The sequence below is a fragment of the Cherax quadricarinatus genome, chromosome 8 (assembly GCF_038502225.1).
Source record: "Cherax quadricarinatus isolate ZL_2023a chromosome 8, ASM3850222v1, whole genome shotgun sequence".
Lineage (NCBI taxonomy): Eukaryota > Metazoa > Arthropoda > Malacostraca > Decapoda > Parastacidae > Cherax > Cherax quadricarinatus.
In genome coordinates this window covers 59,436,908-59,461,619 of record NC_091299.1, presented here as the reverse complement: position 1 = coordinate 59,461,619, position 24,712 = coordinate 59,436,908, and the positions used below count along the sequence as shown (strand labels likewise).

General features: G+C 40.4%; 1 long non-coding RNA gene across 1 annotated transcript; it reads left to right on the top strand.

The window, feature by feature from the left end:
- The first annotated feature begins 432 nt into the window (after nucleotides 1–432).
- On the top strand, nucleotides 433–22,803 carry LOC138852423 (uncharacterized). The gene is made up of 2 exons (XR_011391745.1): nucleotides 433–1,643; nucleotides 22,436–22,803. It is a non-coding gene; the product is annotated as an uncharacterized lncRNA (long non-coding RNA).
- The last annotated feature ends 1,909 nt before the right edge of the window (nucleotides 22,804–24,712 follow it).

Sequence of the window (24,712 nt, the reverse complement as noted above, 5' to 3'; positions counted from 1 at the left end):
CTAATTTCCTCTATTCTTTTTATTTCAATATACAGTACACTATTGTATAAGCACTTACGAATATACTCAAAAGGTTATAAATGGTGCAAAGGTGACATTCAAACAATATCAAAGATGAGACACACAAACTCACTACTATTATAGTATGCTCCTCACTTAGTGATGCATTCCTTTAACGATGTGGCATTAGGAACAGAACTCCATTATTAAGTGAGGAGAGGTTGTACAGTACACACAATACTTACCTTAAAATATTTATTGTAAGAAGTCTGAATAAATAAAGAATTAGTATACTGTGGAACCTCGGTTTACGAACGCCCCACCCTGTGAACTTTTCAGGATACGAACCATCGTTCGGTCGATTTTTATCCTTCTGGATACGAACGAAATTTCAGAATGTGTCCTTCCCCTTCAAGGGAAGTCCGTAAATAAATAAATAGATAAATAAATAAATATTTCTTTGCAAGGGTTACAATGTGTGTTTACGTATCATAACATGAAGCATACCGAGACATTTCGCACACACTTAACCTAATACTTTAGACTACTTAAGTCTCAACAGGTGAAAAGTAGTGGTTACCAATGTTTTGTTGATGGTGGCTCCAACTACTGCCAGCCTTTTGAAACTTCTCTTTGCTGTTATTATTATTATTATATAGTATAACAAAAAGATTAGGTGATGAAAGATTGAATATCAGATTGGAGGGAGAGAGTATGGAGGAGGTGAATGTATTCAGATATTTGGGAGTGGACGTGTCAGCGGATGGGTCTATGAAAGATGAGGTGAATCATAGAATTGATGAGGGGAAAAGAGTGAGTGGTGCACTTAGGAGTCTGTGGAGACAAAGAACTTTGTCCTTGGAGGCAAAGAGGGGAATGTATGAGAGTATAGTTTTACCAACGCTCTTATATGAGTGTGAAGCATGGGTGATGAATGTTGCAGCGAGGAGAAGGCTGGAGGCAGTGGAGATGTCATGTCTGAGAGCAATGTGTGGTGTGAATATAATGCAGAAAATTTGTAGTTTGGAAGTTAGGAGGAGGTGCGGGACTTCCAGCAGGCATGCGTGAGCGTGTTTGATAGGAGTGAATGGAGACAAATGGTTTTTAATACTTGACGTGCTGTTGGAGTGTGAGCAAAGTAACATTTATGAAGGGGTTCAGGGAAACCGGCAGGCCGGACTTGAGTCCTGGAGATGGGAAGTACAGTGTCTGCACTCTGAAGGAGGGGTGTTAATGTTGCAGTTTAAAAACTGTAGTGTAAAGCACCCTTCTGGCAAGACAGTGATGGAGTGAGTGATGGTGAAAGTTTTTCTTTTTCGGGCCACCCTGCCTTGGTGGGAATCGGCCAGTGTGATAATAAAATAAAAAAAATTTTGAAATGCATTTGTTTCTGTCTTACAGGTTGATGAATGTGATTTTGGAGTCTGAGGAGCCTTAGCCAAGAAGACGTAGCCAGAAGCAGCGAGTGGAAACTAGAGGCAGTGAGTGCAAACCTGAGGCAGCAAGTGCAAACCTGAGGCAGCAAGTGCAAACCTGAGGCAGCAAGTGCAAACCTGAGGCAGCAAGTGCAAACCTGAGGCAGCAAGTGGAAACCTGAGGCAGCAAGTGGAAACTATAATAGGAAACCTGAGGAAAGCTACCTGGTATATATTATTGTTTAATTGTTAAAGCGAAGCAGATTGATGTCTTAAAAATATTTATGAAAGGTTACCTGGCTGTTATAATTGTAGTTGTTCATACGTGGGATGACCACGTGTCCTTTGTTGAATATCTGTTGGATAGGTTTAGGACATTTAAAGTAAATGTGAATGACTTCAAGTCATGTGCTGGCCATTTGAGTACCAGTTTATTGGGTCTTGAAGATAATAATAATAATAATAATCTTTATTTACTACAAGTACATGTACATGGTATACAATCCTAGCTGACAACAATGACATACTACTACATAGAAAGCCACTTGTTATGCTGAGCATCTCGGGCAAATTAGGTCAGTGTCCCAGGATGCGACCCACACCAGTCGACTAACACCCAGGTACCCATTTTACTGATGGGGAACATAGACAACAGGTGGAAAGAAACATGCCCAATGTTTCTACTCTGGCTGGGAATCGAACCCAGGCCCTCGCCGTGTGAAGCGAGAGCGTTAACCACCAGGCCACCAGAGCCATGTAAATTTGCCAAAGTGTGTGAAATTAAAAAATAACATACGCTCTGCCTGTGTGTGTCCCTCCTGCCCTCCCCTTCTCTGTCTGTGTGTGTGTGTTCCTCCCTCCCTTCCCTCTTTGCCTGTGGGTGTCCCACCCCCCTCTCTGCTTGTGTATGTCCCTCCCCTCTTGCTGAGCTTGCCAGGCTCTAAGGGAAAAACAAGTCACCCATCGGTTCTGTCCTGTCAAAGAAAGAACAAATCAAGGAAGCTGATGTTGCAAAAGGTGTTAATATGCTAACCAAAAAAAGGCCATAAATAGTTGAAGAGGTTGAGAAGTTGTTGCTGGTGTGGATCAAGGATAAAGAGATGGCGGGTGATAGTGTTTCAGAGACGATTGTTTGCGAAAAGGCAAATAAGTTGCATGCCGATCTGGTACAGAAAACTTCTGGAACCAGTGCTGATAGTAAATTTAAGGTCAGCAGAGGCTGGTTTGACAGATTTAAGAAGAGTAGTGGCATACACAATGTTGTAAGACATGGTGAGGCAGCCATTTCAGACAAACGGGCAGCTGAGAAGTTTCTACAGGAGTTTAAGGGGTACATAGACACTGAAAAATTCAAACCCCAACAAGTGTTCACTTGTGAGAAAACAGGCCTGTTTTGGAAGAAAATGCCAAAGAGGACCTACATTACCCAGGAGGAAAAGGCACTGCCAGGACACAAGCCTATGAAAGACAGGCTTACTCTTTTGTTCTGTGCTAATGCTAGTGGTGATTTTAAAGTGGAGCCTTTACTTATGTATCATTCAGAAAATCCCAGAGTGCTTAAGAAAAACAATGTTTTTAAGAACAAGTTATGTGTCTTGTGGAAAGCTAATCTTAAGGCATGGGTCACAAGACAAATTTTCAAAGAATGGGTCCATGAAGTGTTTGGCCCCAGTGTGAAAATACCTCATGGAAAAGAAATTGCCACTCAAGTGCCTCCTGTTAATGGACAATGCTCCTGCTCATCCTCCAAACTTATTAGACCTCTTGTCTAGGGACTTCAGTTTTATATAAGTGAAGTTCTTGCCTCCTAACACCACTCCTCTCCTCCAGCCCATGGACCAGCAGGTCATTTCTAACTTCAAAAAACTCTACACAAAAGCAGTGTTTGAAAAGTGCTTTGAAGTGACCTCAGACACTCAGTTGACGCTAAGAGAGTTCTGGAGGAATCACTTCAACATCTACAGCTCCATAAGCCTTATAGGTAAGGCTTGGGAGGGAGTGACTTCCAGGACTTTGAACTCTGCTTGGAGACAGTTGTGGCCAGATTGTGTCCAAAAGAGGGATTTTGAATGGTTTGAGACTGACCCTGACCCTGACCCAGCTGACCCTCTGCCTGCTGTGGACTCTATTGTGGCATTGGGGAAGTCCCTGGGGCTGGAGGTGAGTGGTGAGGATGTAGAAGAGTTGGTGGAGAACCACAGGGAAGAGCTAACCACTGAAGAGCTGCAAGAGCTTCATCTGGAGCAGTATCAGACCACAGCTGAGAACCTTGCTTCAGAGGAGGAGGAAGAGGGAGTGGATGAGGTGCCTTCTTCAAAGATTAAGGAGATTTGCGCCAAGTGGAATGATGTCCAAATGTTTGTGGAGAAGTACCACCCTGAGCAAACTGAAACAAGCCATCTTTGCAACAAGTTCAGTGACAAAACCATGTCCCATTTTAGGGAAATGTTAAAGAGGCACCAGAAACAGAGGACTGTGGACAGTTATTTTGTGAGACAGATGTCCAGTGACTCTCAAGCTGGTCCTAGTGGCATTAAAAGACAGAGAAGGGAAGTAACCCCAGAGAGGACTTTACCAGAAGTCCTCATGGAGGGGGATTTTCCTTCCAAACACTAACCCCAACTCCCTCTCTCCTCCTCCCTGTCTTCCAGATGCCATCACCAATCTTCAATAAAGGTAAGTAAATATGTTATTTTATATTTATATACATAATTGAAGACTATAGTATTTGTTGTGTGTATGTAAAACTGTAATTAATCTCAATAAAATGTATTTTTTTGTGAATATTTTTGGGTTTTTGGAACAGATTAATTGTATTTACATTATTTCTTGTGGGAAATATTGCTTCGATTTTCAGACTTTTCAAATGTAGAACTAGCTCCTGGAACAGATTAAGTTCGATATTTGAGGTTCCACTGTAGAATGAATTGGAGAGTGTATAAATCTGCAATGGAGGGAAGGCGGGGTAGGGGTCGGCCTAGGAAAGGCTGGAGGGATGGGGTAAAGGAGGTTTTGTGTATGAGGGACTTGAACTTCCAGCAAGCATGAGTGAGCATGTTATATAGGATCGAATGGTTTTTAGGACTTGATGTGCAGGGGAGTGTGAACAAGGAAATTTTTATGAAGGGATTCAGGGAAACTGGTGGGCCATATTTGAGTCCTGGGGATGGGAAGTACAGTGCCTGCACTCTGAAGGATGGGTGTTAATGTTGCAGGTTTATAACTGTAGTGTAAGCATGCCTCTGGAAAGACAGTGATTGAGTGAATGATGATAAAAGTTTTTTTTTTGTGGGGGGCACCCTGCCTTGGTGGGAAATGGCTGATATGTTAAGAATAATAATAATTTGGTTTACTTGTCTGGTAACATTGAGGTTGTGCCAAAGTAGTGGTATTGGCTAATGTTATTGCTGTTATTATCAGCTAATTTTGATGGCATGGGTATCAGTCTAAAATTTAATATTGATATGTGTAGGTAGTGGGTTGGTAGACAGCAACCAACCAGGGAAGTATGTATAAATAAGTTTCTAAAAAAAAATCCCAATGCCTCTATAACAGACATTGCTCCAAAAAAATTAAACAGATCACAGCAAAGAGACTGAATAATCCCTGGCTAACACCAAGCATCCTCAAATCCATTAACACAAAGTGTAAATATGAAAAACAGTATAGAATGGGTCAAATAACTAGAGAACAGTCAAAAAGTTACTCATCAGCACTTACCAGCCTGATAAGAAGGTTAAAAAAAATTGTATTATGAAAATAGCTTACATAACATCAAAGGTGATTGATAAATTAGACACATGTGCAACTCTTGGGTATCTTTATTGAGGAAACGTTTCGCCACACAGTGGCTTCATCAGTCCATACGTAGGAGAAACTTGAAGAACAGGAGGAGAATGAGGTAATCAGTCCCTCAACCTTGAGTCGATGTGTTCAGTCCATCAATCTTGAATAGAATACGGCATATGAGCAGAGAAGCAGCTTATAAACCGTATGGCAGGAGAGGTGCAGCAGTCATAGGTGGTGTCACATTTGTTCAATGTGGAAGTAGGTCGTGCCCAAGAATTAGGCAAGCGAAGAATTCCTAAGTACTAAGATCCCAAGAAGTTGCAGTGTCTGACAGGTTTGTAGATGAATGGTTCAGAGAACCGACATTCATCTACAAACCATTCATCTACAAACCTGTCAGACACTGCAACTTCTTGGGATCTTAGTACTTAGGAATTCTTCGCTTGCCTACTTCTTGGGCACGACCTACTTCCACATTGAACAAATGTGACACCACCTATGACTGCTGCACCTCTCCTGCCATATGGTTTATAAGCTGCTTCTCTGCTCATATGCCGTATTCTATTCAAGATTGATGGACTGAACACATCGACTCAAGGTTGAGGGACTGATTACCTCATTCTCCTCCTGTTCTTCAAGTTTCTCCTACGTATGGACTGATGAAGCCACTGTGTGGCGAAACGTTTCCTCAATAAAGATACCCAAGAGTTGCACATGTGTCTAATTTATCAACATGTCGGTTCTCTGAACCATTCATCTACAACATCAAAGGTGATATGAAAAAACCCTGGAAAACTCTATCTGAAATTCTTGGAACTAAAAAGTTATCCAAAAATAAAGCAATCAAACTAACAAAATCAGATTAACCCCTACTCACTCCAACCGAAACAGCAAACAGACTTAATGTTTTCTTCTCCACTGTAGGAAAAAATCTAGCAAACAAAATACCAAGCACAAACACCCATCCATCAGACTACCTCATAGGTACCTACCCAAATACGCTATTCCTAGCTCCAACCAACCCCATTGAAGTTACGCTCATCATAAACATCCTTAAAAACAAGGCAGGAGACATAAACAACTTGCCTGCTTTTATGTACAAAAAAGCTTCTCAAGTATTGTCACCAATTATTGCAACACACTTTAACAAATCCACTGAATCATCTACCTTCCCAACAATCCTCAAAATAGCGAGGGTCACTCCGATCCATAAAGGAGGTGACCAAGCTGACTTGAATAACTATAGACCAATATCTAACTTACCACTGCTCTCTAAAATCTTTGAAAAATTAATTCATAGACGGATCTATTCCTACCTCGTTTCACACAACATATTAAACCCTTGTCAGTTTGGATTCAGGAATAATAAAAGCACAAATGATGCTATCATACACATGCTAGAACTAATATATACCGCACTTGTAAAGAAAGAAGTCCCGCTGGGCATTTTCATTGATTTACGTTAAGCTTTCGATACAGTCGACCATGAACTGCTGTACTCCAAACTAATGCACTATGGTATCAGAGGCCACTCCCTCAACTACCTAAAGTCATACCTTAGTAACAGAACTCAATATGTGTATGCAAATGATGCAAACTCTTCCACCCAACTAATCACAGTAGAAGTCCCACAAGGAAGCGTCCTCGGACCACTCCTCTTTCTCATCTACATCAATGATCTACCGAATGCATCACAGCTACTCAAACCCATATTATTTGCAGATGACACTACATATGTCTTTTCCCACCCATACACAGTCATACTAGCAAACACAGTCAATGCTGAATTACAGAAAATATCTGCCTGGATGATGACTAACAAACTTACCCTGAACACTGATAAAACCTATTTCATTCAGTTTGGAAACAAAACTGCAAATGATCCAGTTAACATAACACTAAAAGGATCATCAGTCACAAGACTCACAGAGGGTAAATTCCTAGGTATCCACCTTGACAGTAGCCTTAAGTTCCAGACACACATACAACAAATCACCAAGAAAATCTCCAAGACTGTAGGCATACTATCAAAGATAAGGTACTATTTTCCACAATCAGCTCTCCTGGCACTGTACCATTCACTCATATACCCTTATCTTACATATGGAATTTGTGCATGGGGATCAACAACATCCAATCACCTAAAACCCCTCATAACCCAGCAAAAAGCAGCAGTAAGAATGATGATAAATTCCCACTCCCACCAGCATACTCCACCAATTTTCAAAAGTCTGAATCTGCTCACCATTAAGAACATCCATACTTATTCATGTGCCTACTACATACACAGAACAATACACGCAAATATGAACCCCCCACTCAAACTTCTCCTCACCAACCTAAACAGGACACATGACCACAACACAAGACACAGATCTCTTTTTGATATACCTCGTGTCCATATCATACTGTGTAAAAACTCTATGCACATAAAGGGCCCCAAAATATGGAATTCATTACCAGAAGATATTAAAGTAACTCAGTCTGAAAATCAATTTAAGACTCTTCTCAAAAGCCACTTAATCACCCTAGACTAAATGCTAAATACTCAATACACACTTCTCACCTATGTTCTCCCACATCATAACTGAAACAATCACATTGAACCTTTTATCCATTGTTGACAGGAATATAATTGAATCATTGTTTTCACAAAAAGCATTTTCGAATATAAATATATCTTTGTATTATTAAAATTTTGATTCATTTATAATTAATATTCTACTCTACACCTATGAAATAATTACTATCCGACTGTACAACTATGATACACTCCTTAGTATTAAGTAGAGTGTAAGCCAATAATGTTAAGTTGGCGGCCATAATGCCTAGGCATAATAGAGGCTGTCTTTGCATTGCAACTCACTATTGTAAATACAAAATCTCAATGTGCTGTTTGCAAAGACATAAAATAAATAAATAAAATAAATAACATGTATGTGTAGTGTGACCTAAGTGTAAGTAGAAGTAGCAAGACGTACCTGAAATCTTGCATGTTTATGAGGCAGAAAAAAGACACCAGCAATCCTACCATCATGTAAAACAATTACATGTTTCCGTTTTACATTCACTTGGCAGGACGGTAGTACCTCCCTGTAGTACCTCCCTGGGTGGTTGCTTTCTACCAACCTACTACCTAGGTAATAATTAAATATGTAGTCATAATTTCATTTTTTATATACTACAGTGGAACCTCTACTTGCGAGTTTAACCTTTGACTGTCGCAGCCCCTTTCTGAAACTGTCATTCTATGCCGCAAAATTTTTGAAAAAAAAAATTATTTTTACTTATGAAATGATAGAGAATCTTTTCCCGATGGTAATGAAACCAAAAGTTCGAAATTTGGTCGAAAACTCATGGAATTACGCTCCCGCGAAGTTAGCGGTCTCGGCGACATATACGTATCAGCGATTTTGCCGACATTAAGCCCTGTTTTTAGCCAATTCCGTTGTTCCAGTTGACCAAACTCATAGCTATTTCTTTAGAACTCCATTTTATCTATCAGTTGAGTACAAGAAACCATCTATTTACCGATTTGAACTACCCAATAAAGTGGTCAGAAATTGGCAATTTGGCCAATTTCACTCAAATCAAAAAAGATGCCAATTTCAAAATAGGGTCCAGAATAAGCAAGGTAGACATTCTTGGCACTAAAATAACATATCCTCTGTTCATTAGTCACATCTCTAGGCCCCTCTATTGCTTTCTATTTTGATTTTTTATTCACACAAAAAAAAATACAAAATTTACTGGTATGCAGACTACTACATTATTTTAAAAATGGTATAAATAATATCAGTGCACTAGTGAAAGAATATTAGACTCCCCAGTTGACGTGTATTGGACGTGTGGTGTGATGTGCTTACTCCTGAACATTGGTAAAAATTGAACATTTCCGCTGCTTTGAGCTCAGTTTCAAGGTCGTTTTCATCGTGAAAGTAATGAAAATCATCTCTATTTCTGTAACATGTTTTCCATTTTATCACCTAAGACCATGAAAACGAGAATACAACGATAAATACTATATGATAATGCACCTCAAAGTCGGTGTTTTAATCCAAAAAAATGGTCAGAGTTTTTTTTTTCTCATTATGCATTGTTTGCTGCAGGATTTTTTTTATGTGGTGCACACTGACCACACAGACCCATTCTCTCACATGTGGGCCTACCAGGTTTCTCCTGCTTGATTTGAAGCCTCTAGAATTTATGAGTATATATACGTCAGAAACAGTGGCGTGTAAGGCATATTTATACGGCGTAAACAGTCAAAGGGTTAATCCATTCCATGACCTTGCTCGCAACTGGATTTGCTCATTTGCAGTCAATTTTCCTCATTTAAATTAATTGAAATGCAATTAATCCGTTCCAGTGGAATTCTCCACTTCAATAATTTCACTAATATCAACTCTACGGCTTACTTATCTATCTCGCTTCATCTAATATGGCATAATAAACAATATAAATAACATAGAAACCTGATATATACTCTAAAATTAATAAAATGTGTCATTCATGTAGTGGTATGGGCAATGTCAGTGGTGGACGAGAGTTTGTCTGGACACCGGGCAAAATGCTTCATGAACAACTTCGCTAATATCATCTATACGGCTTATTTATCCATCACAGTTCATCTGATATGACATAACAAATAATATAACTAACAAAGAAACATGATATATACTCTAAAATGAATAAAAATATCATTATGTAACAGGTGGAGGTGGCCACAACCGCTCCCTCTTTGTTGTGGTAAACACTGCCATCTAGTGATGGCCTTTTGAAGCCGTCTATTATTATAATTATTATATGTAGTACATTATTATATATGTATTATTATTATACAGTGGAACCTCAAAAATCGAACGTATCACATATCGAACGTTTCGAAAATAAGACCATTTTTTCGGACAAACTGTGTCCCTATTATCAAATGCGCCCTTATTTTTGGACCGCCAGGTACAGGACCTGTCCACTGGCCCGCTCTGTCCGCGTCCCCATGCAGGCACCATGAGCAGTCTAGCTTTGTTTATGCTTGAGTGAACACTAACCTGCGATCTCATTCACACATTTTATGATTATTTAATTGTGTTTAGTGCTTGTGGGGCTGTGAAATAAGCTGCCATGGGCCCAAAGAAACTTGCTAGTGGCACCCCTGTGGTAAAGAAAGTGAGAAACACCATAGATGTGAAGAAGGAAATAATACAGAAGTATGAGATTGGAGTGAGACTTGTTGAGCTTGCCAGGATGTACAGAGGACTGTGGTCAGTTATTTTGTGAGACAGAAATAGACGACTGTGGACAGTTATTTTGTGAGACAGAAACAGACGGCTGTGGATAGTTATTTTGTGAGACAGAAACAGAGGACTGTAGACCATTATTTTGTGAGACTGGGGTCCAGTGACTCAAGCTGGTCCTAATGGCATTAAAATACAGAGAAGGGAAGTAACCCCAGAGAGGGCTTTGATACCGGAAGTCCTCATGGAGGGGGATTCTCCTTCCAAACACTAACCCCAACTCCCTCTCTCCTCCTCCCTATCTTCCAGATGCCATCACCAGTCTTCAATAAAGGTAAGTAAATATGTTATTTTATATGTATTACTATACATAATTAAAAACTATAGTATTTATTGTGTGTAAAACTGTAATTAATCTCTATAAAATGTTTTTTTTTTTGTGAATATTTTGGGTTTCTGGAACGGATTAATTGTATTTCCATTTTTTCTTATGGAAAATATTGCTTCTAATTTCAGACTTTTCGAATTTAGAATTAGCTCCTGGAACGGATTAAGTTCAAAATTTGAGGTTCCACTGTACATTATATTATTATTATTATTATTATATTATACTATTATTATACATATTGTTATTATTCATATTATTATTATACATATTATTATTATTATTATTATTATTATTATTATTATTATATAAATTATTTGTAATTTTTATTCACACAAAAAATATAAGATTTACTGTTATTCCTTATTGCAATAATTGTATAAATATGTCAACCCATTCACGACTGCATATTGGAATGGACAGTGACGTCATTTGTTTACTCTGAAACAGCTAAGCAATGGACCATTTCTCCTAGGTTGAGCTCAATTTCAAGGCACTTTTCGTCATGAAAGCAATCAAAATCATATCTATTTCTGTAATATATCTTCCATTCTATCAAATGAGACCAAAAAAACGAGAATACAACCATAAAAACCATTCAAAATTACCACTAAGGGGTGGCTAATTGCTGAGAAGTGAACTCTATTATTTATGCTTAGATTTCTTTCATTTTAGGTGTAGGTTAAGAAGCATCTTTCCATCATACATTGCCCAAGTTTCAATAAGATAGTCCAACAAACAAATGAGATACAATTCCCGAGATCAAGAGCAAGAGCCCCTCACCAGTGTCAAGGAACCTGCCTTGAGGTCTGCTCACTTGTGGAAATTTTGCTCGCGTATGGAAGCAAAAAATCGACCCATCGACTGCTCGTATTTGGAAAAACTCGCACGTGGACACGCTCGCAACTAGAGGTTCCACTGTATATACTATTGAAGGGACTGTTAAAATATGGTAAGGCATCATTGTTTACTCCAAAATCCTCTTCAGAACAATGCTTCCACACTTCTCAAGATCTTTTTTAAGTGACAATTCAAGCATTTTACCAATATCCAGGATTTCCTCAAGTAGCTCCTACAGTGTTAAGTAGTTTATCTTCAAGTTCTTCCTAATCATACTATTTTTTATTGGCTTCTTTCCTATGAATTTGGTTCCTCAGGCAGTTCCTTCTTTATCAACCTCTTGCAGCATTTCATTTGCATCTTCAAACTCCTCATAACTTGGTTCTTGCCAGATCCTCAATTTCCTCAACCTACCTCCATCCTTACTTAGGGGAAAATGAAATAAATTATTCACCACTGAAGGTCATAATTAACCCTACCCTTCATTTACACAAGAACATCTGCGATGTTAAATTTATGCCATTACTCTGGCGCAACAGTCTCGGAACCACCATCCATTACTCTGATGAGTTTTTACATAACGGGGCACATGTATTTGTGCTAAAATGTCTTTCTGACTTCTCCATTATCAAGAGTGAGTGAGGAGAACCTTGAATACAAGATTATCTTTCTGGCCAGGTATATCTTGACTGCAGGAATAAAATAATGCTTTATTTAACAGACAGGGTTTGTCTTGATGTTTTACAGCACTGTAAATTACCATTGCCTTGCAATTGAACTGTTACATTTGTTCAGAGAAGCAAGGTAATGTTTACTTCCTTTGCAACAAGCTGCACTTTTTACTTGCTTGTTAATGTAGGTTCTTCATGGCATGCACCTTCAAGGTTGTCCTATCTTGTCACCATTAAACACTCAGTTTAGATTGGAACCATTCTCAGAAATAATTTGCTTAGAGTATGCAGGGAAATTTTGCATGGTAACATGATCAGCTGCTGTACTCTTGACTCCACACCTTGTATTATGAAGTTGATCGTCCTTTCCTAATGTTTTCAAGTAGTCACACAAACATACTGTTGTAAACACTCTACTTAAGCAATGTTTTGCAGTATTGTACATGAGGGTTTTGTGTCTTACTTTCTGAGCACTGAGTAGGGACACTTTCCTTGTTTTCTTCTTAGTCTTTACACTTGTTAACATTTCCTTGTTTTCTTCTTAGTCTTTACACTTGTTAACATTTCCTTGTGTTCTGTCTTATTGTATGTATGGTGAATTATTTTTATTTATTTTTATTACACATTGGCCGATTCCCACCAAGGTGGGGCGACCCACCAAGGTGGGGTGACCCACCAAGGTGGGGCGACCCACCAAGGTGGGGTGGCTCCAAAAAAGAAAACCTTTCATCATTCACTCCATCACTGTCTTGCCAGAGGGGTGCTTTACACTACAGTTATAAAACTGGAACATTAACACCCCTCCTTCAGAGTGTAGACACTGTACTTACCATCTCCAGGACTCAAGTCCAGCCTGCCAGTTTCCCTGAATCCCTTCATAAATGTTACTTTGTTCACACTCCAACAGCACGTCAAGTATTAAAAACCATTTGTCTCCATTCACTCCTATCAAACACGCTCACGCATAAATATAAAATACATATACATGACACTGGTAACTCTTCCCTGACACAACTGTTGTGCAAAGAAGCAGAAAAAACACCAAACAATAACTAAATTGAAAACTACTGAAAAAGTGAGAACAGTAAAGAGGGAGCAGAAAACACAGGAATTTAAGAGAACAGAGAACATAAGAAAGGAGGAACACTGCAGGAGGCCTGTTGGCCCATACTAGGCAGGTCCTTTACAATTCATCCCACTAACAAAACATTTGCCTTTCTTATATTACTTTCCTTTGTGTTTTGTAATACATAGTTCTTAACCTGTAAACGGTCCAAGCAGATCTACGTTCACGTGTAGCGCTACAAAAGTAGATCTACGTTTTTTTTACATATTTTCAAATATAACAAAAAAAAAGTAGATCTACTTTTTTTACATACTTTCAAATGTTGAAAAAAGTATATATACGTTTGGACCGTTTACGAGTTAATTCTGTAATATTTCCTTTCCTACCTAGGAAGCCTGGTCTGTGACCGAGCCCAGGGGGAGCCTAGGAGGTCTGTGACCGAGCCCAGGGGGAGCTAATCCCCACAACCACCATATAATTTCCAACTTTTTTTATTCAGTTTTTGTGAATGATTAATGAGGCTTCCAGGCATTTTTGACATTGAAAGTCATCACAGGACACAACTTGAGATGTAATATTGACTGTAGAATTACTGACAGTATGTTAGATAAATGGACACAAGTGCAACTAATGTGACATTTTATTGAAGCAACATTTTGCTCTCCAGGAGCTTTGTCAAACCCATTACAGACAATACATGGACACAGAGAGTATATATAGGTAGTGTATAAGGTGCAAAGTATAATATAATCATTGTAGGCAGTGGTAGTAGTTGTTTACCTGGAGTTTACCTGGAGAGAGTTCCAGGGGTCAATGCCCCCGCGGCCCGGTCTGTGACCAGGCCTCCTGGTGGATCAGAGCCTGATCAACCAGGCTGTTGCTGCTGGCTGCACGCAAACCAACGTACGAGCCACAGCCCGGCTGATCAGGAACCGACTTTAGGTGCTTGTCCAGTGCCAGCTTGAAGACTGCCAGGGTTCTGTTGGTAATCCCCCTTATGTATGCTGGGAGGCAGTTGAACAGTCTCGGACCCCTGACACTTATTGTATGGTCTCTTAACGTGCTAGTGACACCCCTGCTTTTCATTGGGGGGATGTTGCATCGTCTGCCAAGTCTTTTGCTTTCGTAGTGAGTGATTTTCGTGTGCAAGTTCGGTACTAGTCCCTCTAGGATTTTCCAGGTGTATATAATCATGTATCTCTCCCGCCTGCGTTCCAGGGAATACAGGTTCAGGAACCTCAAGTGCTCCCAGTAATTGAGGTGTTTTATCTCCGTTATGCGTGCCGTGAAGGTTCTCTGTACATTTTCTAGGTCAGCAATTTCACCTGCCTTGAAAGGTGCTGTTAGTGTGCAGCAATATTCCAGCCTAGATAGAACAAGTGACCTGAAGAGTGTCATCATGGGCTTGGCCTCCCTAGTTTTGAAGGTTCTCATTATCCATCCTGTCATTTTTCTAGCAGATGCGATTGATACAATGTTATGGTCCTTGAAGGTGAGATCCTCCTCCATGATCACTCCCAGGTCTTTGACGTTGGTGTTTCGCTCTATTTTGTGGCCAGAATTTGTTTTGTACTCTGATGAAGATTTAATTTCCTCGTGTTTACCATATCTGAGTAATTGAAATTTCTCATCGTTGAACTTCATATTGTTTTCTGCAACCCACTGAAAGATTCGGTTGATGTCCGCCTGGAGCCTTGCAGTGTCTGCAATGGAAGACACTGTCATGCAGATTCGGGTGTCATCTGCAAAGGAAGACACGGTGCTGTGGCTGACATCCTTGTCTATGTCGGATATGAGGATGAGGAACAAGATGGGAGCGAGTACTGTGCCTTGTGGAACAGAGCTTTTCACCGTAGCTGCCTCGGGCTTTACTCTGTTGACGACTGCTCTCTGTGTTCTGTTAGTGAGGAAATTATAGATCCATCGACCGACTTTTCCTGTTATCCCTTTAGCACGCATTTTGTGCGCTATTACGCCATGGTCACACTTGTCGAAGGCTTTTGCAAAGTCTGTATATATTACATCTGCATTCTTTTTATCTTCTAGTGCATTTAGGACCTTGTCGTAGTGATCCAATAGTTGAGACAGACAGGAGCGACCTGTTCTAAACCCATGTTGCCCTGGGTTGTGTAACTGATGGGTTTCTAGATGGGTGGTGATCTTGCTTCTTAGGACCCTTTCAAAGATTTTTATGATGTGGGATGTTAGTGTTATCGGTCTGTAGTTCTTTGCTGTTGCTTTACTGCCCCCTTTGTGGAGTGGGGCTATGTCTGTTGTTTTTAGTAACTGTGGGACGACCCCCGTGTCCATGCTCCCTCTCCATAGGATGGAAAAGGCTCGTGATAGGGGCTTCTTGCAGTTCTTGATGAACACACAGTTCCATGAGTCTGGCCCTGGGGCAGAGTGCATGGGCATGTCATTTATCGCCTGTTCGAAGTCATTTGGCGTCAGGATAACATCGGATAGGCTTGTGTTAATCAAATTTTGTGGCTCTCTCATAAAAAATTAATTTTGATCTTCGACTCTCAGTCTGGTTAGCGGCTTGCTAAAAACTGAGTCATATTGGGACTTGAGTAGCTCACTCATTTCCTTGCTGTCATCTGTGTAGGACCCATCTTGTTTAAGTAGGGGCCCAATACTGAATGTTGTTCTCGACTTTGATTTGGCATAGGAGAAGAAATACTTTGGGTTTCTTTCGATTTCATTTATGGCCTTTAGTTCTTCCCGCGATTCCTGACTCCTATAAGATTCCTTTAGCTTGAGTTCGATGCTTGCTATTTCTCTGACCAGTGTCTCCCTACGCATTTCAGATATATTGACCTCTTTTAGCCGCTCTGTTATTCTTTTCCGTCGCCTGTAAAGGGAGCGCCTGTCTCTTTCTATTTTACATCTACTCCTCCTTTTTCTTAGAGGAATAAGCCTTGTGCATACATCGAGTGCCACCAAGTTAATCTGTTCTAGGCATACGTTGGGGTCTGTGTTGCTTAGTATATCTTCCCAGCTTATATCGGTTAGGACTTGGTTTACTTGGTCCCACTTTATGTTTTAGTTATTGAAGTTGAATTTGGTGAATGCTCCCTTGTGACTAGTCTCATTATGTCGGTCTGGGGCTCCACGCATACATGTCTGAACCTCAATTATGTTGTGATCTGAGTATATTGTTTTTGATATGGTGACATTTCTTATCAGATCATCATTGTTAGTGAAGATGAGGTCTAGTGTATTCTCCAGTCTAGTAGGCTCTATTATTTGCTGGTTTAAATTGAATTTTGTGCAGAGATTTAAAAGCTTGTGTGAGTGTGAGTTTTCATCAGAGCTGCCTCCTGGTGTTATTACTGCAACAATATTATTTGCTACATTCCTCCATTTTAGGTGCCTTAAGTTGAAATCCCCCAGGAGCAAGATGTTGGGTGCAGGAGCTGGAAGATTTTCCAGACAGTGGTCAATTTTTAACAGCTGTTCCTGGAATTGCTGGGATGTTGCATCCGGAGGCTTGTAGACTACCACAATGACTAGGTTTTGGTTCTCGACCTTTACTGCTAAAACTTCCACTACATCATTTGAGGCATTTAGCAGTTCTGTGCAAACAAGTGACTGCAATGTACAGGCCAACCCCCCCCCCCCCTTTTGCCTGTTCACTCTGTCACATCTGTATAGGTTGTAACCTGGGATCCATATTTCGTTGTCCAAGTGATCCTTTATGTGGGTCTCAGTGAAAGCCGCGAACATTGCCTTTGCCTCTGCAAGCAGTCCACGGATGAAAGGTATTTTGTTGTTTGTTGCTGGCTTTAGACCCTGTATATTTGCAAAGAAGAATGTCATCGGACTGGTGGTATTGTTGGTATTGTTAGTACTATTACTACCACAAATACTACTGCTATTACCTACAGTGATTGTATTATGCTTTGCACCTCACACTATACCTATATATACTCTGTGTCCTTGTTTGTAATGTCTTAACAAAGTTCCTGCAGAGTGAATTGTTAAAATAAAATGTTGCATTAGTTGCACTTGTGTCCTTATGTCAAACACAACCTTAGATTCTGAAAATGCCTGGAACCTTGATTAATTGCAGTCGCTGCAACTGGACAAAAAAGCTGGTCATAATAACATGTGGAAAACACCGACACATCTGATACTCAACCAAAACCTGTCCACTTCATGATGTAGTTGTCAGTCGACCTCAAAGGTTACCTGATGCTGTCTCCTACCTCACTGGTCAGGTCATCACCTTACACTCTTGCCAGTATGTGTTGTTCTCAAACTTGTGTTTGTTACAGAGGATCATAGTCCCAGAACACAAATATTTTCTAGATATTCACATTTGCTCGTGTCTCTCCACTCAAGGAAAGTTCCTTGATGCTGGTGAGGGGCTCTTGATCTAGGGAATTGGATCTGTTCTCCAGTTCCCTGAATTAAACCTGAATACCTTCCACACCTCCCCGGAGCTGTATAATCCTACGGGTTTAGCACTTACCCCTTGATTATAATAATAATGCTAATGTGTCTTTCTCGACCACTTTCCTGCATCTACTGAACTTGATGCTAGTGTTGGGCACCTGATGCAAGGAACTGGACTTTTTCCTCTTGGATCCTCTCAAGGTTCCTTGATACTGGCGAGAGGCTCTTGATCGAGGGAATTGGATCTGTGCTCCTGTTCCCTGAATTGAGTCTGAATACCTTCAGTCCTCTTTCCTACAAGTGCTGTATAATTCTCCAGGTTTAGTGCTCCCCCTTGATTGTAATAATCCTCTCTTGGATTGAATTGGCCTGCCTCTCATTGACCCTTGTGGGTTTAGCTCTTAGTTATGATTATAATTGCCTCCCAATTCCCAGGCACACTATGACCTCTGTCCCCTCAAGGAAGGTTCCTTGATGTTGGTGAGGGGCTCTTGATTTAGGGAATTAGATCTGTGCTCCAGTTCCCCGAATTAAGCCTGAATGCCTTCCACATCCCCCCCCCCAGGTGCTGTATAATCCTCCGGGTTTAGCACTTTCCCCTTGATTATAATAATAATATGACCTCTGTAGGTTTTGTGCTTCACCCTCTGTAACAGAACAAGTTAGCATCACTTGCTGCAATAGGTATCAAAGTAAAAGTTAATGAAAATGGCACCAGGCTGCCATTTACTTTAGGGAAAATAGCTGTATAGCCCTTGTGGCTTAGCGCTTCTTTTTGATTATAATAATTTAGGGAGAATAAACTAAATAAATTTTTTGCACAGATGACACTAAAAATTGAAAATGGCACTTGGCTGCCATCTATTGTTATAATTATTTACTAAATCTAGTTCAGTTTTTGCATAATAGATGGCACTAAGTTAATGAAAATGGGAAGATAAAGGGCAGACTAAACTAAATATTTTTTTAGTTCACTTTTTGCTCAATAGATGGCAAAAAAAAATTAGAAAATGGGAGGATTGATTAGGGGAGACCGAATAAAATATTTTTAGTTCATAATTCTCACACTAGATGGCACCCAAGTGCCATTTTCATTAGTAATTTTCAGCGCCATCTATTGTGCAAAAAATGAACTAAAAGTTTAGTTCATAATTCTCACACTAGATGGCATCCAAGTGCCATTTTCATTAGTAATTTTCAGCGCCATCTATTGTGCAAAAAAGAAACTAAAAATATTTAGTTTAGTCTCCCCTAGTTGATCTTCCCATTTTCAAATTTTTTTTTCGCCATCTATTGAGCAAAAAGTGAACTAAAAAAATATTTAGTTTAGTCTGCCCTTTATCTTCCCATTTTCATTAACTGACAGTGCCATCTATTATGCAAAAACTGAACTAGATTTAGTAAATAATTACAACAATAGATGGCAGCCAAGTGCCATTTTCATTAGTAATATTTAGGGCCATCTATTGTGCAAAAAATTAACTAATTTAGTTTATTCTTCCTCCAATAGATGGCAACCTAGTGCTATTTTCATTAACTTTGTGCCATTATCAAAACTAAGCACTAAACCCACCTGGGTCATACAGTGCTGTCTCCCTGCACTAGGTGGCACCCCAAATGCAGTGTAGTGACAACTCCAAGCACTATCATTTTCCTTATACAAGATGGCACCAAAGTGCAATGTTATAGGTGCCATCTGTAGTTGTAGACACAGACAGTAACTTTATTAAGACAATAATCTTGTATCAGAATTTATTGTGATAGATCATATCTGGTATACTTGGAGTTCTGGGGGTCAATGCCCCCACAGCCTGGTCTGTGACCAGGCCTCATGGTGGATCAAGGCCTGATCAACCAGGCTGTTACTGTTAGCCACACATAATACAACATACAAACCACAGCCCGGCTGGTCAGGTACTGACTTTAGATGCTTGTTTAGTACCTGCTTGAAGACAGCCAGAGGTCTATTGGCAATCCCCCTGATGTACACTGGGAAGCAGTTGAAGTCTTGGGCCCCCAATACTTGTTGTATTGTCTCTCATCATGCTAGTGGCACCCCTGCTTTTCATTGGGGGGATGTTGCATCATACGCCAAGTCTTTTTGCTTTCACAGGGAGTGATTTTCGTGTGCAAGTTTGGTAAGAAGATAAGAGATAAGATTTCGTTCGGATTTTTAACCCCGGGGGGTTAGCCACCCAGGATAACCCAAGAAAGTCAGTGCGTCATCAAGGACTGTAACTTATTTCCATTGGGGTCCTTAATCTTGTCCCCCAGGATGCGACCCACACCAGTCGACTAACACCCAGGTACCTATTTGCTGCTAGGTGAACAGGACAACAGGTGTAAGGAAACGTGTCGAAATGTTTCTACCCGCCGGGAATCGAACCCGGGCCCTCCGTGTGTGAAGCGGGAGCTTTAGCCACCAGGCCACCGGGCCACCACCACTAGTCCCTCTAGGTACTAGTCCCTCTAGGATTTTCCAGATGTATATAATCATGTATCTCTCCCTCCTGCATTCTAGAGAGTACATTATTATTATTATTATAATCAAGGGGGAAGCGCTAAACCCGGAGGATTATACAGCCCTAGAGAGTACAGATTTAGGAACCAAGCATTCCCACAGTTTATAGGCTGGAGAAACATAAGTTTAAATATTAGAGAAGTATGGCAGTAGGCCTACTGGCCCATGCTAGGATAGATCTTGAGGCACATTAACGTGTTAGGTAGCGATGGTAGTAGTTAATGTTAGTTTAATAGTTAGTTTAATATGTTTATTATGCACCCCATACCCATCCTGTGGGCGGTAGTCAAAAGATTACAGAGGTACATAATTGGTCCAGGGACTGGACGCCAAAGTTTTGATAGCTGAGCAAGTTACAGTGGTAATGAACTACATCTGGTCATAATCATGACCAAGTTACAAAGGTAATGAGCTCCAGGTAGAGCTGGTCAAAATCATGACAAGTTTCAAAGGTAATGAATGATAAACACATTATCACATGATTACAATCATAGACAAATTACAGAGTAATGAGCAGTTAACAAACATAGCAGGGAATTCATCCATTGCCCCAACAACAGATGTTGCTAGGTGCCTGTCTCTCCTCGGTAGACAGCCATTGCAAACAGCAGCAAGTTGCCCAGGGATCTGCTGCTTGCACGAGCACCATCGACCCTCCCCAAGAGGTCCAAGAAGCCAGTGACTCCGTTAACAGCCCGATGGAGAGCTCCCCTAGGGACATGTCAGCGTCCTGGTGGACGCCAAGTTGATTGAAGATCCCAGGCCCTCGTGTGCACGGATGTTGAAGCTTGAGGAACTGAGTACACACTGCCTGTGGCACACCTGACAGCTGCCTCGCGGTCGAACTCCACGATGCTGTCCCTGTAGTGGAAGTTCCTGTGAGCCCGGCACTCCCTGTGGCTGCAGTGCCATCGCTGACATCGTGGGTTAGGGGAGAAGTACCCTCTACAGATGGGGTGGCGCTGGTAGTTGGGTGGGTGAGGCGGGGGAGACGGGCAGGGGTGAGGCGTTATGAGAGGGTCACTGTTTACTACACACACCCTCCCCCCCAGCGGAGAGGGGGGGAGGCGCTGACTGGTCCTGACTCGACAACACCAAATCCTCTGAAACTGCACAACACTTCAACTATTTACGCTGAAACGATGCACTGGGATGTCCGTTCGCTGCTCTGGTATCTTCTCAAAGCATTCACACTGAGTTCTGTTAAGTAGGGACCTGGTCAGCCTCTTTGACCAGGAGCTATCCTTGAAAATCCCGCAGCTAGCCCGTTACACAACCTGCCGTGTCGGCCATGTTGAGCCCTGTGAGTAGTTAATGGTGATGGTAGTAGTTAATGGTGATAATGGTAGTTACAGGTAGTGTATCGACTTCAATATTTAGATTACCTATTTGTATTGTGCAGTAAAGAGTTTTTACGAGGATAGTGAGGCTCAGGTTAGAGTATGTAGGAGGGGGATCACAACAGGTTGGAGGGGGTAAAGGTGATTTTGTGTGCGAGAGGCTTGGACGTCCAGCAAGCATGCGTGAGCATGTTAAGAGCAAATGGAGACAAATGGTTTTTAGGACTTGACATGCTGTTGGAGTGTAAGCAAGGTAACATTTATGAAGGGGTTCAGGGAAACTGGCAGGCTGGACTTGATTCCTGGAGATGGGAAGTACAGTGCACTCTGAAGGAGGGGTGTTAATGTTGCAGTTTTATAACTGTAGTGTAAGCACGCCTCCGGCAAGACAGTGATGGAGTGAATAGTGATGAAAGTTTTTCTTTTATGGGCCGCCCTGTCTTGGTGGGAGAAGGCCAATGTGTTAATAAAAAATTATGGGAGAGCACTAAACCTGTAGGGATTGTGTAGCACCTGAAGGGGAGCTGGGGTAGAAGCACAGATCCAGTCCCCTAGATCAAGAGCCCCTCACCAGCATCAAGAAACCTTCCTTGATGCTTCAATATCTGTATCAAAGTTTTCTTCCAGTTGTCTTGGTTCTTTATGCTTGTCTTATGTCACATAATTCTTTCATATTATTTCTGTATTTTTCAACCTTCATTAGCACTTCTGATTATAATAATTTTCCATTTTTATTATCAATTTTTTTATATTGTATAAATAATTCACTACAGGGCCTACGAGGATTAGTGATAACAGCTGACCAACAAGAAAATTAGTTGGGAAGAAACTGTTCGATACTCCAGCAGATAGGCACTAACAGCCTTTCAGAATGAATTGAGTTCAAGTACCAAGGTTCCACTGTATCTTCCTTAACTATACCTGGAGGCGGCTTCGGGGGTCAACATCCCTACGACCCAGTCCGTGACCCATACAGTAAATCCTCACTTAACGTCATTGACAGGTTCCTGGAGACTAAGTGAAACAATTATCACATGATTACCACATACTTTTCAAATTCTTGGGTTACAGTAATTTATAATTATATTCTTTCAATTTTATTATCACATCAACGTTATAAGAAAACAATGTTATTCGAGAACCTGTTGTATTCTTATCCTGGGCCATTTATTTCCTTCTACTGACCCCATCACTCATAAAAACCACAATATTTTAGTCACAGAACATGCAAAATCTGTAAGAGAGGCAGCCATGTTGTACATGAATGATATACAATACCATGTTGTACATGAATGATATACAATACCATGTTGTACATGAATGATATACAATACCATGTTGTACATGAATGGTACATAATACCATGTTGTACATGAATGATATACAATACCATGTTGTACATGAATGGTACATAATACCATGTTGTACATGAATGGTATACAATACCATGTTGTACATGAATGGTATACAATACCATGTTGAAAATGAATGGTACACAATACCATGTTGTAAATGAATGGTATACAATACCATTCAAATTCAAATTCAAAGTTTATTCTCTATAAGTATTACAATGCTGAGTTTACAGAATTTGGTTATTGTGTGGTTTACATGTAGTAAAATAATAATTACAGAGTGTACCACTAGAACACCTAGCATGGCTAGGCATTTTGGGCAGATTTATATTAAATCTTAAGTTTAAAATATTACAAAATTATGAGGTAAGTTGGTATTATGGCTAAGTGACTAAATACTATTTGTGAGTTTAGCAATGTGAATACTTTTGTTTTGGCACAGTACATAGTTTCAGTATTGGAGTATCACAGGCCAACTTATGACTAGTTAAGATTCATTATTTTGAGATTGAGATTGATATTTCTGTTTATGGTCAAATGGGCGAGTGTAAGTGTGAACCACCAGGTGGTATTCGTATTAGTTGACAGGGTGTATCAGGGAGATAAGATGTTTTCTGATGGTAGTTTTGAAGGTGATGAATGTGTCTGCAGTTTTGGAATTTTCAGGTAGGGTGTTCCAGATTTTAGGGCCTTTGACATACATTGAATTTTTGTAAAGGTTTAGTCGGACACGGGGAATGTCAGAGATGTTTGTGTCTGGTGTTGTGCCTGTGGGTTCTGTCACAACTATCAAGAAAGCTGTGTAAGAATGGTATATAATACCGACAAGATGAAATTAAGACACATGTGCAACATCTGGGTATCTTTATTGTAGACGTTTCGCCATCCAGTGGCTTTATCAATACAAATTCTAGGACATAACTTGAAGACAGTAGAACTATGTACAGAAGATGAGGTAATCAGTCCCTCAACCTAGGAGTAGCTGCGAAGAGCACCATAGTCGTGGAGATTCTGAAGCAGATGAAAGGAGCCTGGCGCTTATATAGTAACGTCAGGTGTAGCAGACGAGGGCATAGTCACTGGTAGGCAGGATTCCCCAGTGGAAGTAGGTCCTTCCCAAAGAGATGGGTTAGTTGTAGTAGTAGTTGTCGTAGCCGTGAAGGTTATGTACATGTCCTCAGAATCAAGATTCCATGATGTTGCAGTGTCTGACAAGTTGTGTAAGAATGGTATATAATACCGACAAGATGAAATTAAGACACATGTGCAACATCTGGGTATTTTTATTGTAGACGTTTCGCCATCCAGTGGCTTTATCAATACAAATTCTAGGACATAACCTCATCTTCTGTACATAGTTCTACTGTCTTCAAGTTATGTCCTAGAATTTGTATTGATAAAGCCACTGGATGGTGAAACGTCTACAATGAAGATGCCCAGATGTTGCACATGTGTCTTAATATCAAGAAAGCGTTTTAGGTCAAGGTTAATATTGGAATTTAGGGTCCTGTAGATGTAGATTGCACAGTAATAAGTGTGGATGTACTGAACAGGGAGTAAGTTTAGATCTATGAAGAATGCGGGGGTGTGTTGCCAGGGATGGGATTTAGTGATTATTCTTACTGTGGCTTTTTGTTGGGTTATTATTGGCTTTAGGTGTGTTGCTGCAGTTGAACCCCAAGCACAGATAGCATA